The 16,795-nt window shown below is 44.2% G+C and overlaps 1 long non-coding RNA gene across 1 annotated transcript; it reads left to right on the top strand.

The window, feature by feature from the left end:
- The first annotated feature begins 256 nt into the window (after window positions 1–256).
- On the top strand, window positions 257–15,982 carry LOC116677987 (uncharacterized). Its single transcript, XR_004329138.1, has 3 exons — window positions 257–275; window positions 7,268–7,272; window positions 15,865–15,982. It is a non-coding gene; the product is annotated as an uncharacterized LOC116677987 (long non-coding RNA).
- The last annotated feature ends 813 nt before the right edge of the window (window positions 15,983–16,795 follow it).

Below are 16,795 nucleotides of genomic sequence, written 5' to 3'. Positions count from 1 at the left end.
TCCACTTCAGTAGTCAGGATACTCAGAAAAACCAGGTTACTGTGAAGCCGCATATACATGTAACAGGTTAGTAATCAGTAAAGAAGTAACTAACTATTTTTAAAAAATGTTAATCTATTGACCGTTTATTTTTAGAAGTATGTTTTTAATTAATCCTATTGATTATTTTCTTATTGGTCGAACTGCAAACTGTTATGATGGGGTCCAAGCTTTCCTGGTCGCAATTCTCCCCCGATACCATGTTCTCCCTTAGCCCGTGAGCTGCAAGGTCTGTAGTAAATATTCAATTCAATTCAATTCAATTTTATTTATAGTATCAATTCATAACAAGAGTTATCTCAAGACACTTTACAGATAGACCACACTCCAGAATTTACAAGGACCCAACAGTTCTAATAGTTTCCTCCAGAGCAAGCAACAGTGCGACAGTGGCGAGGAAAAACTTCCTTTTAGGCAGAAACCTCGGTCAGACCCAGGCTCTTGGTAGGCGGTGTCTGACGGGCCGGTTGGGGTTAGAATGAAGAGTGGCAATAAAATAGAAAAAAATTAGTAGTTTGTAGAAGTTCTTTGTAGTAGTTCATGGCATAGCGGACGCTGTGCGGCATTACAAGGCACAGCAGGACGTAGCAGGACGTAGCAGGACTTGCAGGACGTAGCAGGACGTAGCAGGCACCGCAGTGTAGCAGTTGAACATGGCATCACAGAACGTGTAGCGGAACCATGGCGACAGCTGCTACCCTGATTTCGGAGCCTCTCTGATCCAAGGGAACATGCTGGTTGAAAAAAGACTAAGGACTCCGGGGAATGCTCCCCAGAAATAGGTTAGTAACACGCATTTCTGGGACATGGATGCACATAAATGAAAAGATAGAAGATAGAGGAGAGAGGAGCTCAGTGTCCCAAATAAGTCCCCAGCTGTCTAAAACTATTACACAAAACCAGAGAGACAAGGTAACAGAGCTCCACCCGGCCGGGCTAGAACTCCTCCCCACCCGGATCGGGCTGTATGCCAAGTCTCCTTTAGTTCTTTATATTCTTGATTATATGTTAGATAAATCTGAAAACTATGTGACTAAACTACTACTCCCTAACAATATTCGTTCTATGCCCTAACTAGTGTATCAAAATAAGTCCCCAGCTGTCTAAAACTATTACAACAAAACCAAGAGAGACGAGGTAAAGAGAGCTCCAGCCCGGCTGGGCCAGAACTCTCCCCAACCGGATCGGGCTGTATGCCAAGTCTCCCTTTAGTTCTATTATATTCTTGATTATTGATAGATAAATCTGAAAACTATGTGACTAACTACTACTCCCTAACATTATTCGATTCTATGCCCTAACTAGTGTATCAAAATAAGTCCCAAGCTGTCTAAAACTATATTACAACAAAACCAAGAGAGACAAGGTAAAGAGAGCTCCAGCCCGGTCGGGCCAGAACTCCCCCCAACCGGATCGGGCTGTATGCCAAGTCTCCCTTTAGTATATTATATGATAGATAAATCTGAAACTATGTGACTACTACTACTCCTAACAATATTCGATTCTATGCCCTAACTATAAGCTTTATCAAAAGAAAGTCTTAAGCCTACTCTTAAATGTGGAGACGGTGTCTGCCTCCCGGACCCAAACTGGAACCTGGTTCCACAGGAGAGGAGCCTGATAGCTGAACGCTCTGGCTCCCGTTCTACTTTTAGAGACTCTAGAACCACCAGTAACCCTGCATTCTGGGAGCGTAGTTCTCTCCCAGGGTTGTAAGGTACTATAAGCTCTTTAAGATAAGATGGAGCCTGACCATGAAGAGCTTTGTAGGTGAGAAGAAGGATTTTAAATTCTATTCTAAATTTTACAGGAAGCCAATGCAGAGAAGCTAAAACAGGAGAAACGTGATCTCTTTTCCTGGTTCCCGTCAGAACACGTGCCGCAGCATTCTGGATCAGCTGTAGAGTCTTTATGGATTTTTTCGAGCAGCCTGATAGTAAATTGCAGTAATCCAACCTAGAAGTAACAAATGCATGGACTATTTTTCTGCATCATTTTTAGACAGGATATTCCTGATTTTTGCAATATTACGTAGGTGAAAAAAGGCGATCCTTGAAATTTGCTTTAAGTGGGAATTAAAGGACATGTCCTGATCAAAGATGACTCCAAGATTCTTCACAGTGGTGCTGGAGGCCAGGGTGATGCCATCCAGAGTACTATATCTTTGGATATGCGTCACGGAGGTGCTTGGGTCCGAGAGCAATAACTTCAGTTTTATCTGAGTTTAACATTAGAAATTACAGGTCATCCAGTTTTAATATCCTGAAGGCACTTTGAAGTTTAGCTAACTGATTAGTTTCATCCGGCTTGATTGATAGATATAATTGAGTATCATCTGCATAACAATGAAAGTTTATGGAGTGTTTCCTAATAATACTGCCTAAAGGAAGCATATATAAAGTGAACAGGATTGGACCGAGCACAGATCCTTGTGGGACTCCATGACTAACCTTGGCGTGCACAGAGGATTCATCGTTAACATTAACAAACTGAGATCATCTGATAAATAAGACTTAAACCAGCTTAGAGCAGTCCCTTTAATGCCAATTAAATGTTCTAATCTCTGTAATAAGATATAGTGGTCAATGGTATCAAATGCAGCGCTAAGATCTAATAACACAAGTACAGAGATAAGTCCTTTGTCTGATGCAATTAGGAGGTCATTAGTAATTTTCACAAGTGCTGTCTCTGTGCTATAATGAACTCTAAATCCTGACTGAAAATCCTCAAATAAGCTGTTGCTATGCAGAAAGTCACACAGCTGTTTGGCGACTGCTTTCTCAAGAATCTTAGAGAGAAATGGAAGGTTGGATATAGGTCTATAGTTGGCTAAAACATCTGGATCAAGTTTGGCTTTTTCAGAAGAGGTTTAATTACAGCTACTTTAAAGTACTGTGGTACATAGCCTGTTATAAAGACAAATTGGTTATATTCAGTAGTGAAGTGTTGACTAATGGTAAAACTTCTTTAAGTAGCCTAGTCGGATGGGTCTAAGAGGCAGGTTGATGGCTTAGATGAAGAAATAATTGAATTAAATTGATTAAGATCAAGTGAAGCAAAGCAGTCAAAACATGTATCTGGTTTTACAGCTGTTTCTAACGTTCCTGAGTTTAGAGATAAGCCAGTTAAAGGCAGGTCTTGGTGAATTTTGCTTCTAATAGTTATAATTTTATCATTGAAGAACCTCATAAAGTCGTTACTACTAAGAGCTATGGAATACTTGGCTCAGTAGAGGTGTGACCTTCTGTTAGCCTGGCTACAGTACTGAAAAGAAACCTGGGGTTGTTCCTATTTTCCTCATCAATGACGAGTAGTACGCTGCGCTGCTGGCATTACGGAGGGCCTTCCTATACGTTTTAAGACTATCTTGCCAGATTAAACGAGAATTTTCCAGTTTGGTGGAGCGCCAGATCTTCTCAAGTTTCCGCGATATTTGCTTTAATTTGCGAGTTTCAGTGTTATACCATGGAGCTAACCTTCTTTGTTTTATTATCTCTTCTTTTTTAGAGGGGCAACAGAGTCTAGAGTCATTCGCAGCGAGCCTGCTGCACTATCAACAAAATATCGATTTGGGAGGGACTAATAGCACAGGAGTCCTCCGTTACTTTGGGACTTGGTAATGAATTAAATGCTAACGGAATCGCATCCTTAAATTTAGCTACAGCACTATCAGATAGACATCTGTAGAGGATGTTTTGCCTAACGGCGTGTAGTTCAGCAGTATAAACTCAAAAGTTATCAAACAGTGGTCAGATAGGAAGGGATTCTGTTGGAACACTATTAAATGTTCAATTTCAACACCATATACCAGAACAAGATCGAGGGTGTGGTTAAAACGGTGAGTCGGTTTATGTACACTTTGAGAGAAGCCATAGAATCTAATAGAGAGATAAACGCAGTGCTAAGGCTATCATTCTCACGTCCACATGAATATTAAAATCCCCTACAATAATAACTTTGTCCGTTTTTAGCACTAAGTTCGATAGAAACTCTGCAAATTCGGATAAAATTCAGAGTATGGACCAGGTGCTCGGTACACTATAACAAATAGAACTGGTTGCATTAATTTCCAACTTGGGTGTGAAAGACTAAGAACAAGACTTTCAAATGAGTTATAATTTAGTTCAGGTTTAGAGCTAATTAGTAGACTAGAATCAAAGATAGCTGCAACTCCACCTCCTCGGCCTGCGCCTCGAGGAATGTGAGTATTAATATGACTGGGGGGGGTGGACTCATTTAGACTAACATATTCTCCATTACCAGCCAGGTTTCAGTAAGACAAAATAAATCAATATTAGAATCTGATATCAATTCATTTACTAGTACACCTTTAGAAGAGAGAGATCTGATGTTTAAGAGTCCACATTTAATTCTCCTATTCTTTTGAACTATTGCACTTGTGGTTTTATTTTTATGAGGTTTTCATGCACTGCTCCTCTTCTGTTTACCTTTGATTAAAAATTTTAATGGTCGGGGCAGACACCGTCACTATGGGATTTTTACTAGGTAACACCTGGAATAAAGGAGCAGAGAAGTGTGTTAGACTGGGACTCTGCCTCCTGGTCCCAACTATGGATTGTCAAGGATTAGGTCCACCAATAAACTTGTCATGTTTCTAGAAATGAGAGCTGCTCCAGCCCAAGTGGAATGAATGCCGTCTCTCCGAATCAGACCAGGTCTTCCCAGAAAGACTGCCAGTGATCCACAAAGCCCACATCATTATCTGGACACCACCTCGATAGCCAGCGGCGAAATGACGACATGCGGCTATACATGTAATCGCTGGTTAGATTTGGCAGGGGTCCAGAGAAAACTACGGTGTCCGACATTGACTTCGCGTATGTACACACCGATTCAACATTATCTTAGTAACCTCCGATTGCCGTAACCGGGAGTCATTAACGCCAACGTGAATAACAATCTTGCTGTATTTACGTTTATCCTTAGCCAGCAGTTTCAGATAAGACTCAACGTCGCCCGCTCTAGCCCCGGGATGCACTTAACTACGGCCGCCGGCTTCGCTAACTTCACGTTTCTCAGAATGGAGCTGCCGATAACCAGAGTTGGTTTCTCAGCGGGGGGGTTGCTGAGTGGGGAAAATCTGTTAGAAACGCTAACAGGCTGGTGGCGGTCCGACGTCTTGGAAAGCTTACGACTGTCTCTTCCTCGTCCTCGCACAGTAACCCACGCCTATGTCCTGGCTGCTCCGGAGTTCGCGAGGAACGGCTACCAGAGGCTAACTCAGGCTCAGCCGGCCCGTGCCGACTACCGGGGGGGGGTTAGCTACAGTAACTGACGACTGATCTGTCATGTGCGGATCCAGACTTCTAACTCACTAAGCCTCGCCTCCACGTCCAAAAATAACTACACTTGTTACACACGCCATCACCGCTAAAGATGCAGAGGAGTAACTCAGGGCTGCCAACTTTTCCAAAAACCTTGGAGTGAGATTGGGGGGGGCCAATATTTTTTCCGCGTACAAAGCATTTCTTTGGGTCTTTATCCTTTAGGGTTTAAATTGGGATTTGTTAATGTGGGGGGATGGGGCTCTCCCTAAGGGGGTCTGGGGGTATGCCCCCCAGGAAAAAATTTGAAAAATAAACCATTAAATGGCACTTTCTGGAGAGTTTTTTTGCAAAAGAAAATGGAGAAATCAAGTCTGCTGATATGTGCAAAACTGTAGGGTTAAGAACCTTTGCATTGTTGTAGTATCAACAGTTTTAGGGCATTCAGCATTTACATTATTAACTTCTTATGATATAAGAACTGACCACACAATGTGCCAAACATAATGAATCACATGAAAGACAGTAGCATATGTCAGCAACAGCTGAGAAGATTTGGGTCTGTGGTGAACAGGTCCGGGGTCCCTGGTGTAGGGACCAGGGACCCAAAATAAATTAATGATGAGGGATCAACTAAGACCACTGAAATTCTAAGAATGAGAACCAATGAGTTACATAAATTCTATTCCTTTAACCTTTGTGCCAAGGCTCAGTAATGTTTGGCCCTCATCCTCTGTGCCCCACTTACTGTTTTTACTTTTTTTGTGAAATAAAGACTATTTGTTCATTTTAAAAACATCAATTAATTATTTACAGTTACATTTAGAGATGCAGAGGTTAGAGATGCACAATAGTGGCCCAACGTGCAGTATCGTATATATATATATATATATATAATATATATATATATATATATATATATATATAATATAGTCATATAGTATAGCTCAGATGTGTTTCACCAGATTTCTGCTCATATTTACAACTTTGTGCACATTCAAATATAACTCCTCACATCTCTGTTGTACGTGATTTGGAGAGTTGTAAATAGTCTGATGTACATGTCATTGCTCCGCTGAATGATGGATCTCATTCAGACCGTCTGACGGACACAGAGCCCCTTTGGTCTCTGGTCTCTGACGAGTTTAGAGGTGTCCGTACGCTGCTCTTTATGGAGGACTACCATGGATGCAACGCGTCACTGCCCCCAGCAGAGCGAGTCCACTACAATGAACTGAAGTTGCTACACTATGTTGGAGAAATCCTTCTATAAACTGACAACTGACTCCATGATGAATTAACACAGCGTTTTTTCTTGTGGTCAACAGTGAAATGCGGTTTCCGGGCAGTTAAACGTGCACGGACCTGATGGAAACTTGTCTAGTACAGAGGTTTCCCAAAAAGGCACTTAAACAATAGCGTGCTCAGGGTTATATTGGTTCCCCTTGTGGGGCCTGATGGTCAGCTATACTGTTGCTGGGGTACAATCCCTGCTCTGCCTCTTCCTTCTTGCCTGTCTATTATTTTCAGTTATCATTTACTTCACAAGACAGCTATGTTCACTCCCTTCTTAGTTTGTACGTCCTGTTCTCTGAGTTATCAGACCGTCCTCGAACTTCAGTGTCCTTGGCCTCACCATCTCCTCTTCTCGTTCTCACTGTAGCTTATCTGACTAAGATAGCCCTTCCTGTTCTCTCCCTCCTAGCCGTACCCCAGCTGCAAAGCATAATGTATAATATGTCACACATACACACACTCTTATTTAGTCTTTGGTTAATTCAGTATATACTTTAAGCCAGCTTTTACGTGGCCGTTCCTGAGTGCCCTGTTCATCACCACCTCAGTCATTGTATTATTTTCCCACAAATTCCCCCTCTTCGCACCTACTAGGTGCGAACACTTTTTACACTAACTGCAGTGCCTCACGTCCTCCCCGTCCTCAGGCATGGTGAGTAATGGCAGCATCCCAGCGGAATAGGGAGGCGGTGCTTTTTCTTTGGACAAGGCAGTGGTGATGAGCCGGGATATCATGGTCCGCAGGCAGGGCACACAGCAACACCCACAGGTAACTAGAATAGCGAGAAAAACAGCAATAGATGTCAAACAAGCAGTGATAAGATTCTTCCATTTGCCAAAAAAGGTTGTCATCCACCCCTCCAATGGATTTGATACACCTGAGGCGTCATGCATCTCCTGGGAAAGGGCTCGAAGTTGGTTCAAAGCCCTGGTGACCTTCCCATCCGGGGCAGTGTTGTTAGGGATGACCGTACAGCACATCTCTCCGAACATGGAACAGACTCCTCCTTTTTCAGCCAACAGCATGTCCAGCGCCATCCTATTCTGGAGCGCCATGAGGGACGTTGGGGCCATCTGCTCGGCCAGGCCTTCGATGGCATCCCTAGTTGCATTGCTCAAGCGTAAAACATTATAATGCACAAAATTTATCCTATCTACATTTTTGCTGGGAGTGACGGGGAAGATGGCTGAAAACAGTGGTATACTCTCAAATCCTGCGGCTATTTGATCTGCCAATTTGTATTCATTCGGGACACCCCTAGGAACTCCTATGCTGTCTATATAGGTTGGGGTTCCCGCCCATGGATCAAAAGCCGGGCCTTGCATACTACGGGCCCTGCGCCTTCTCTTTACTGTCAGTTGCACAGCCTTATGGTGGGTATAGTGGACTCTACTCCCCACCAAAGATATGGGCATAGCTAATCTAACCATAGCACAAACTCCTGACGTTTGATTTGGGAACTTTATCTGGGAGTACAACCTAAGACCACCACAATAGTAGAATAGTCCTATTCTAGCCACTGGGCCTAGGGCTGTTTTGTTTTGTACAGTTGTATTACACCAGTCTGGGGGTATATCACCTAGTTTGATTGTGGGCTTGCTTGATCCGGTGAGATTGAAACAGTGATATCTTGCACCCTCCCCCTTTATGGCGGTAAAATACCCTGGTTTTTCAAAGCCTGGGGGAAAGAGGGATGCTAGGGTAGTACAATTGCGGGAAGCTGTCTTAGAGTGTGTGAAGTTCAACATGCATGCATATCCTGCTGGGTCCTCATTAGGAAACAACGGGGCCGGGTTAGTGAACATGACTGGTCTAGCTGTGGCACAGGCCACGCACCCTTCCATGTGTTGTTCTTTGGCATTCTGTATTAGCCACCTGATCCATAAATTGTCCTGGCCTGCACCTGCTGATAACTCTAACACATCTTCCACCCTCATTTTAGAGAAGTCCTGCACTATTACGTCTTCCTCCTTCAGAGGGTTTTACTGTATCTCTGCCATGTCAGTGTCATTCTGTGTGTGCGTGAGGGGATCCAAAATATTTATCTGCAGGGGGGTTATCTGGTCACTTCCTGCTATCCATACACCTATGGCTAACATCCACACATCCTGACCGTTCCTGCTCCCAATTGCTCTATTTACTGACAGGGTTATGGGATTTTTCGTGGGGTCTGAACTATAGTCCCGCTGTATAGATAATATCTCCCATTCATCTTGTTGTACCCACCAATCTCTTTTGTCTGTCAACCTCGCCCATGGTTTCCACCCTCCTGTTGTCCAACCCGCGTCATACCAGCTGTTACAGAGACTACCTTTCACCTGTCCGGAAGCGCTCCTTTCACAATCCTCTACCTTTGATAGTCGTCACAGATGTACACATCTGTGTTTTTGTAGAAACTATTATACCCCCCGCAGTCTATAGCCTGACACAAATCAAAGGTAAATGACGTGGTTGAGTCTCTCACATAGGGGAGAGTCAATCTGGCACCGCACCTTGGGGATGGGCCCTTAGTGTGTTGCTTCACTACTGCCCAAACTGCTCTTCTTTTCTCTCGTCTAGTTTCATTTCCTTTGTTACTGTGAGGTGGTTGGACACTACCGGGTGATTGTTCTTTGTGGTCTCGGTCCCCATACGCATGTTCCAACCCCAGAATTAATGCTGCAACTCCCACTACTACTACTACTGCTAGGACAACTGTTGTCTTTTTCCCAACCCCATTGCCTTCCAAGTTATGGATGTACTATGTGGGGGCTGTTCCCCGCCAAAACATCTCTTCCATCTATACATTTTGGATTGCTTTTCTAATTTCTGCCAATGGGCGGCTAGGAGGTGCGGCTGGGGCACAATGTGTCAGGTGGTGCCAAGGTGCTCCTTTTTTACCTTTAACCTGGACCGAGTGTGAAGTAACCTCCCTCACTACGGCCCGGACCACCTGGGGTCAGTCCACTTCCTCTTGTGAACTTTGACCCTGACCCAGTCGCCTACCTTGACAGGTAGTGTTGCTTCCTCCTGCGGTTTCCTGTTCGCCAACTGGACCTGCGTAGAAAGGGCTGAAACCAGAGATGTTAGCTTTTTCATATAGTCTGTCATTTCTATTTGCTGAACATCTAACATTGGCATGTGGCCTCCATCTAGTGGAGGTCCTGGCATTTTTCTCCCTGTCATTATTTCATGTGGGGTCAAATGTGTTTCTCGTCCTTCTGAGGACCTCATAGCCATGAGGGCCAATGGGAGCGCTTCTACCCATGTTAACTTGCTTCCTGCACATGCCTTGGCTATCTTAGCCTTCAATGTCTGGTTTGCTCTTTCCACCATTCCCTGTGACTGTGGATGATAAACTGATCCGAAGGCATGAGTGATTCCCAGGGCCTGTTCTACTTCTCTTAGTAGTTTGTTGTTAAAATGTGTGCCATTATCTGACCTTATTTGCCTGGGGACCCCATACCTCGGGATGAGTTCAGTTTTGAGCCATTTCACCACTGTTTTTGCGTCCTCTTTCTGGTGGGAATGGCTTCTACCCACCTAGAGAACCTGTCTACCATCACCAGAAGATACCTTTTTCCCCCTACCACATTTTCTGCGCCCATATCAGTATAATCTATACTGATATCTTGAAAACAAGCTGTGGGGACTGGGTACGCTCCTTTTAGTGTGGTGTATGGTTTCTGAACATTATGCTCTCCACACACCCTGCATTCCTGACAAAAATGTGTCACCATGTCCCTCAAATTGGGGTGCCACCACAGCTCAGACAGATTCAGGAGAGTCTGTTTTCTTCCTTCATGTGTTGGTCTGTGTGCCTCAGGTAGCAACATTCTGCACATCTCGGCTGATGCTGCTATCTTTCCTTGATGAGACCTCCATATCCCATCTTTGTCTTTTGTGGCGCCGCTCCGCTGCCACTGATTCCATTCATAGGCTCCTGCCTTTTTCTGCATTTCTAGAATGTCTTTAGGCTCCAGTGCCATTGGTTGTGATTCTATCTCTTTCGATAGTACCATCTGTTTTGGGGAGTATCCTCCCGCTCTTTTGGCTGCAGAATCTGCTGCCTCGTTTCCTGCACTTACTCTTCCTTGCCCTGCGTCATGTCCTTTGCATTTCATTATGGACACCTTTAGTGGAGCGGCAATAGCCTCCACTAGCTCCATTATCTCCTTCTGATGTTTTATGGCATTCCTGCAGAGGTGACGTATCCTCGCCTTTTCCACATGATCGCGTCCAAGTGTGCTGTTCCATGAGCATAAGCAGAGTCTGTAAAAATGTTCACTGTTCTTCCTTTGGCTAGCAGAAGGGCTGTGATCAGAGCTTTTATTTCTGCTTTCTGTGCTGACGCTGGTTGGTTTATTATTCCTGCTTCCAATGTCTGATGTGTTCCATCTGGGTGTTGTTGGACTACTGCATATGATGCTTTGTTAGTCCCATCCTTTGTTTTGTAGCAACATCCGTCTGTGTAGAGCCACATGTCAGCCGACATGTCTGGTACGTTTTCCAGATCTGACCTTATTCTGCTTTCTTGGGCTGCTTCTTCCTCGCAAACATGTGGCACTCCCTGTCTACTCATACTGTTGGCCATGTTTATTCCTTCTGATGAGTAGGTGATGTGCGGTTGGGTACAGGCAGTCTGCAGTTTTGTTCTCCTTGTGGCACTGTATGCAAATTCCTTGCTGGCCAAAAAAGCTGTGACACCATGTGTGGTGTGGATTGTTATTGGATGGCACATTACAATATGTGCTGTTTTGTCAATGATTTTGCCAGCGCCGCTACATAGCGGGCACAGGTTGTCTGTCCTTTTTCCACTGTATCCAGCCTTGATGAGTGGTACATCAGTACATGTCTGTCTCCCCTTTTTTCTGAAATAAAATGGCATTGAGAAAGCCATTGTTTTCAGAACATCCATATGAAATGGGAGTGAGTAGTCTGGGGAGGTGAGTGTCTCTGCCCTTGCTAGGGCACTTTTGAGGTCAGAGAAGGCGGCCTCGGCCTCTGTTGTCCATAGGAGGGGGCGGTGAGACAGCGATGAGTTCTGTTGGTATAGTCAGGGATATGTGAGCGGCTGTATCCTGTGAGGCCCAGAAAAGACAGCATGTCTGCAACTGTGAGGGGCTTCTGACTGTTGGGGGTTCTGTGAGACTGTCATTTGTTTAGCTTTGCTGGGCTTGGGCTTGTTTAATTCTTCCAGTTGTTTCTTTAACAATTGAGTTTGTAGTCTTTTTAATTCATCTTCTTGTTGCTCTGCTCCTTTTTGGTGTTTTGACAGGAAATGACGCACATTCTCGCCCCATGTTGCATCGGTCATTGTTTGCAGGCCTACTACTCCTCCTAACTGTGTCTGAACTGCTGTGGGTAATCCCCCTAGTACCCCATGGCGGAACAGCGCCACTGTGGCGGCGGACTGGTCCCACGGTTCCCTCATAGCACGCTGCCAAATCTTTTTTGCTCTATCTGCATAGGCATCAAAATTTTCATCACTTAGTCTTTTTAAATCATGCCATGCTGCATGATCCCCAACTGTGGGATACATGCGGTGCAGCTCAGCCCAAATGCCAGGGGTTACTGCTGATGCAGGCACTGATGCGGGAACAGTGGGTCCAGCTCCCCCTCTGGTGAGGGCAGCACTAGCTTCATCTGCTCCCATTACTCTACCCAATACTGCTCTGAGATCTCCCAAACACAGCTGCACTCCTGCTGTAAGACTATTGAAAGCTGTGAGGAAATGCTCAGCCCTCCTGTCAGGGAGGGGAGTTTTGCACACAGAGCATCTAAGTCAACAGTACATCAACAGTCCTCCTCCTCCTCCTACTGGGCGGAGTGGGCATTGTAGCCCCGCCTCTGTGTGTGGCGCGTCTGCTCTTCCTCACTGAGCTCATTCACTGTTTGACGCAGCTGCTCTTGCTGCTCTTTTATCTCTCTGAACTCTTTGTTAAGTCTTTCCTTTATTCTAGTTGATCTTCGCAGCATAACTTCGTCAGGGTCCTCGTTGGTAAATTTACCTTTAAATGTGCCTGCTACAAAAACGTCTTGAGGACTTGTGATCTAGATCTGGGCCTGCGTTATGTCGTTTTTTAGTCCTTTCCCTAGAGCTAGAGCTTCTGTCTGTTTGCTCACTTTCCCTGCTGCTGTCTGACTGTTCGCTATCTTCCTTACTTCCTGAGTCTTGTGGGGTACTATGGTGAGGTGGACTGGGTCCTTTTACTGACATGTGAAAATGCTCTGGATTTTGTTGGCAAAAAGACGCTGAATATGGGGTACTAGCTTTGCTTGGGCCGGCTGGGACTGTGGCCGCTGGTTGTGGTGGAGCCGCTGCTGCTCCCCCTGACGCTGACTGTACCATTAAATTTAGATAACATTCTAAATCCTGTACGCGGCCCTCTAATGCCGGTATCAATGGGTCCTGTGGTACGTCTATTTGTAATGCATTTGGCTGTAAATGGGCAGTTACCACTGGGGCTTGGACTGTGGGTTTTGATGCCGTTGGACCTGTATACGGCGGCGGTGGAGCGGAAATTCTTAGGTTTCTTATATCTGGATAAAAAGGGTTTGTTGGCGGGGGCGCCTCAGCGGGCAGCGGGGTTTTCTCTGCGCTAGCGGTTTTATTCTGTTCAGCTTCTGTCTCAGTTTTTGGTGAACTTTTGTCATCTTGTTTGTCAATCCCATTGTTTCTGTATTGCATTTGTCATTTTCAACCCCACCCCATATTTCTCTTCTGCGCTTCATACTCCTTCTGCTTTGGTTTAGTCAATTTAAACCATTTTCTTTTCTTTTCCTCCTCTGCCTGCCTTTCCGCATACTCCAACTTACTTTTTTCATACTTCACTATTTCATTCACTTTCTCCGGGGACGGCGCCCCTTCTCCCTCAATCCATCCTCCTCTCTCCCATTCTTTCACAATCTCTTTTGCTACTTTCTCCTCTCCTTTATTGCCATACTTTTTCACTGCCCCTACTAACACTTTACCATAAGGGGTCGTCATTTTACAACAAATAAGCAGTGAGAAAAAAATCCAACAAGCCAAACCACAACAAAAATCACACATGCAACAACAAACAACTTTTTCATTAAGACTCCATCTAGAGCCTTTTTATGTACATCTCTATAATCTTTACAACTTAAAAAGTGACCTCTCACTCCTTTGCACAAATACACTCGCGGTGGACTCGTAATATTACAATGACAATCTGTTAACTGCAATTCTTTTTCAGGATGTTCACACAGAACCAAGGGTGGCAATTCACAATCACTCATCTGAACTATCTGTCCTTAGCAGTCTCCTACCTCGTCAACCATCTGGACGTATTTTCCTCTGACTATTTGTCCCTTTTCCTCTCCTACCGCCACCCGTATTATTCAACAATTCTCTCACAACTCTCTAGTTGTTTTTCTCTGTTTAATCACATCACATGCCCCAACATTTCATCTGTTTATATCCCTTTAATTACAGCACATTCAATCAATACTTTTCGCTTAAAACAACACTTACGACAGTTGAAATGTGATCACATCAATTTAGTTTTCAGCCAATAACAGAATTTTGATTTTAAACAGGCTTTCTGCTTACCTTTTTTGTTGAGAGCTCTCAGTGATCACACCAACGAATCGCAGTATCGCCGCTCAGTCCCCTTCACGGGCTGCGGGATGTCAGTCCGGTGGCTGAGCTGAACCGGACCGTGGACACAATGCCAAGGTCCAGTTGGATTCTCCTGTCCAATTACGTTATCACGTCCGGGTCACCAATTTGTTGGAGAAATCCTTCTATAAACTGACAACTGACTCCATGATGAATTAACACAGCGTTTATTCTTGTGGTCAACAGATGAAATGCGTTTCCGGGCAGTTAAACGTGCACGGACCTGATGGACTTGTCTAGTACAGAGGTTTCCAAAAAGGCACTTAACCAATAGCGTGCTCAGGGTTATATTGGTTCCCCTTGTGGGCCTGATTGGTCAGCTATACTGTTGCTGGGGTACAATCCCTGCTCTGCCTCTTCCTTCTTGCCTGTCTATTATTTTCAGTTATCATTTACTTCACAAGACAGCTATGTTCACTCCCTTCTTAGTTGTACGTCCTGTTCTCTGAGTTATCAGACCGTCCTCGAACTTAGTGTCCTTGGCCTCACCATCTCCTCTTCTCGTGCTCACTGTAGCTTATCTGACTAAGATAGCCCTTCCTGTTCTCTCCCTCCTAGCCGTACCCCAGCTGCAAAGCATAATGTATAATATGTCACACATACACACACTCTTATTTAGTCTTTGGTTAATTCAGTATATACTTTAAGCCAGCTTTTACGTGGCCGTTCCTGAGTGCCCTGTTCATCACCACCTCAGTCATTGTATTATTTTCCCACAACTACCAGCCGCGCTGCTCAACTCTATCTTTACAGAGAGAGTGGACACGAAGCGACGGACGGGTCTGTAATACTCAGAGCTCATACCTGAAGCCGGAATGCACCTGGGATGGATCGTGAAAAAAATGTTCTCAGTTTGCGACAATTTGAAAATTCCACAGACAGGGAGCGCTCTTGAACCCCTCACAGTCTCTGACGGACTAGTCGATCACAAGTGGCTCAACAGGTAAAAACATAGATAACTCATCTTTCAGAAATTTGACCGACCGGGCTGACACTTCAGCGTGAGAAATCGGGGGTGTGGCGTGTGCGCGTGTGAAACCATCAAATGCGTGTGTCTCACGGCCAATGCGTGAGAGTTGGCAGCCCTGAGTAACTAAACATCTCACACATCGAGCAGGAGAAATCGAGAAGAGGGGGCCGACATAACTAACTGCTAGGCTAAAGTCGTTAGCGGCTAAGCTAAGTATGGTAGCGTTAGCTACCAAGCGTTAAAACAGCTGTTTTTAACAAAAGTCGCAAAAAAAAAATGAGAGATATTTAGTGCTTAGGCAGAACTGCTATAAGAATAGTGTTTAGCGGACAGTTAGCCGCTGTAATAGCAAATCTAACAACCTGAACTGGTATGTCGTGAGCAGCAGAGCTACCAACACGCAAACAACACAAAGGCACAGGAAACGGAAATGAGTCAGGTACGCTTACCGTAATGCTAGTAGTGTTGCCACTAAATATTGCAATTGCAAATTTCCATTTACGATCATTGACTTGTAGGCTAAAATGTGTCCAGCTTAATTATAGTACACCCTAAGGGCCAATCTTCACTAAATGGGGTACAGAGCCTCAGAGTGGAAGTCCACTCCAAGATTTGTGTTGATTGCATTTACTGTGACTGAGACATTCAGTTGCAAATTTCCCATTTAAATTCATTGAGTTATAGGCCAAAACACGCCTGTCTTGATTATAGCACCCCATAATAACCAATATTCGCCAAATTTGGTACAGAGCCTTGGAGTGGCATGCCAAACATTAATTCCATGTTTTGTGTTGATAGCATTTAAATATATATGCTAAAGTTTGTCTTTTGTCCCTAGCTACAAATATTTGTTTGTAGTTTTTGTTAAGGCCATTTGAGGATGCTATGTGCCAACGTTTAGGCAGATCGGGCAAAAACCCTAGGAGGAGTTTGAAAAAGTTGTTTTTGCACATTTTGCGATTTTGCAGAAAAAGAAATTTCCACCACCAAATTCAGCTTAAGGGGTTCGTGGATGTAAGAATATTGAATGTGCAATATTTTTGTGGGAGTTATAGGCCAAAGCGCTTCTACCTAGATTGTAGTGCCCAGTAATGGCCGAACTTGCCAATATGGTCCAGAGTCTCCAAGTACACTTACTTGTTAGCTTTTAATTTTGCCGAGATATGCAAATTTTTGTGTTTGTGATGCATGTCCAATCACAAATGTGTAAAATGGTCCAGCAAGATTAGATAGCACAATTTTCCAGTCACCAAACAGCAACAAATCATTTAGCACCTTAAGAAGGGCTGCTTTTGTGCCATGGTGTACTCTTAAATCAGACTGAAAGTTGTCCAACACATTATTTTCATTTAAAAATCAAGAGAGCTGAGAAAGAACAACCTTCTCCAGAATCTTTGACCTTAAGGATAATTTAGAAATAGGTCAAAAGACGTTACAATCAGTAGTGTCAAGGTTGGGTTTTTTAATTAGAGCTGAACCACAGCATGTTTGAAGCTAGATGGGACAGTGCCATTCATAAGAGAGGAATTTATTACAGACAAGAGGCAAGGGCCAATAGTATCAAGCACCTCTTTCCAAAG

This window comes from Etheostoma spectabile, unplaced genomic scaffold, assembly GCF_008692095.1.
Source record: "Etheostoma spectabile isolate EspeVRDwgs_2016 unplaced genomic scaffold, UIUC_Espe_1.0 scaffold00006269, whole genome shotgun sequence".
NCBI classification, from domain to species: Eukaryota; Metazoa; Chordata; class Actinopteri; order Perciformes; family Percidae; genus Etheostoma; species Etheostoma spectabile.
This window is presented reverse-complemented; position numbering and strand designations above follow the sequence as displayed.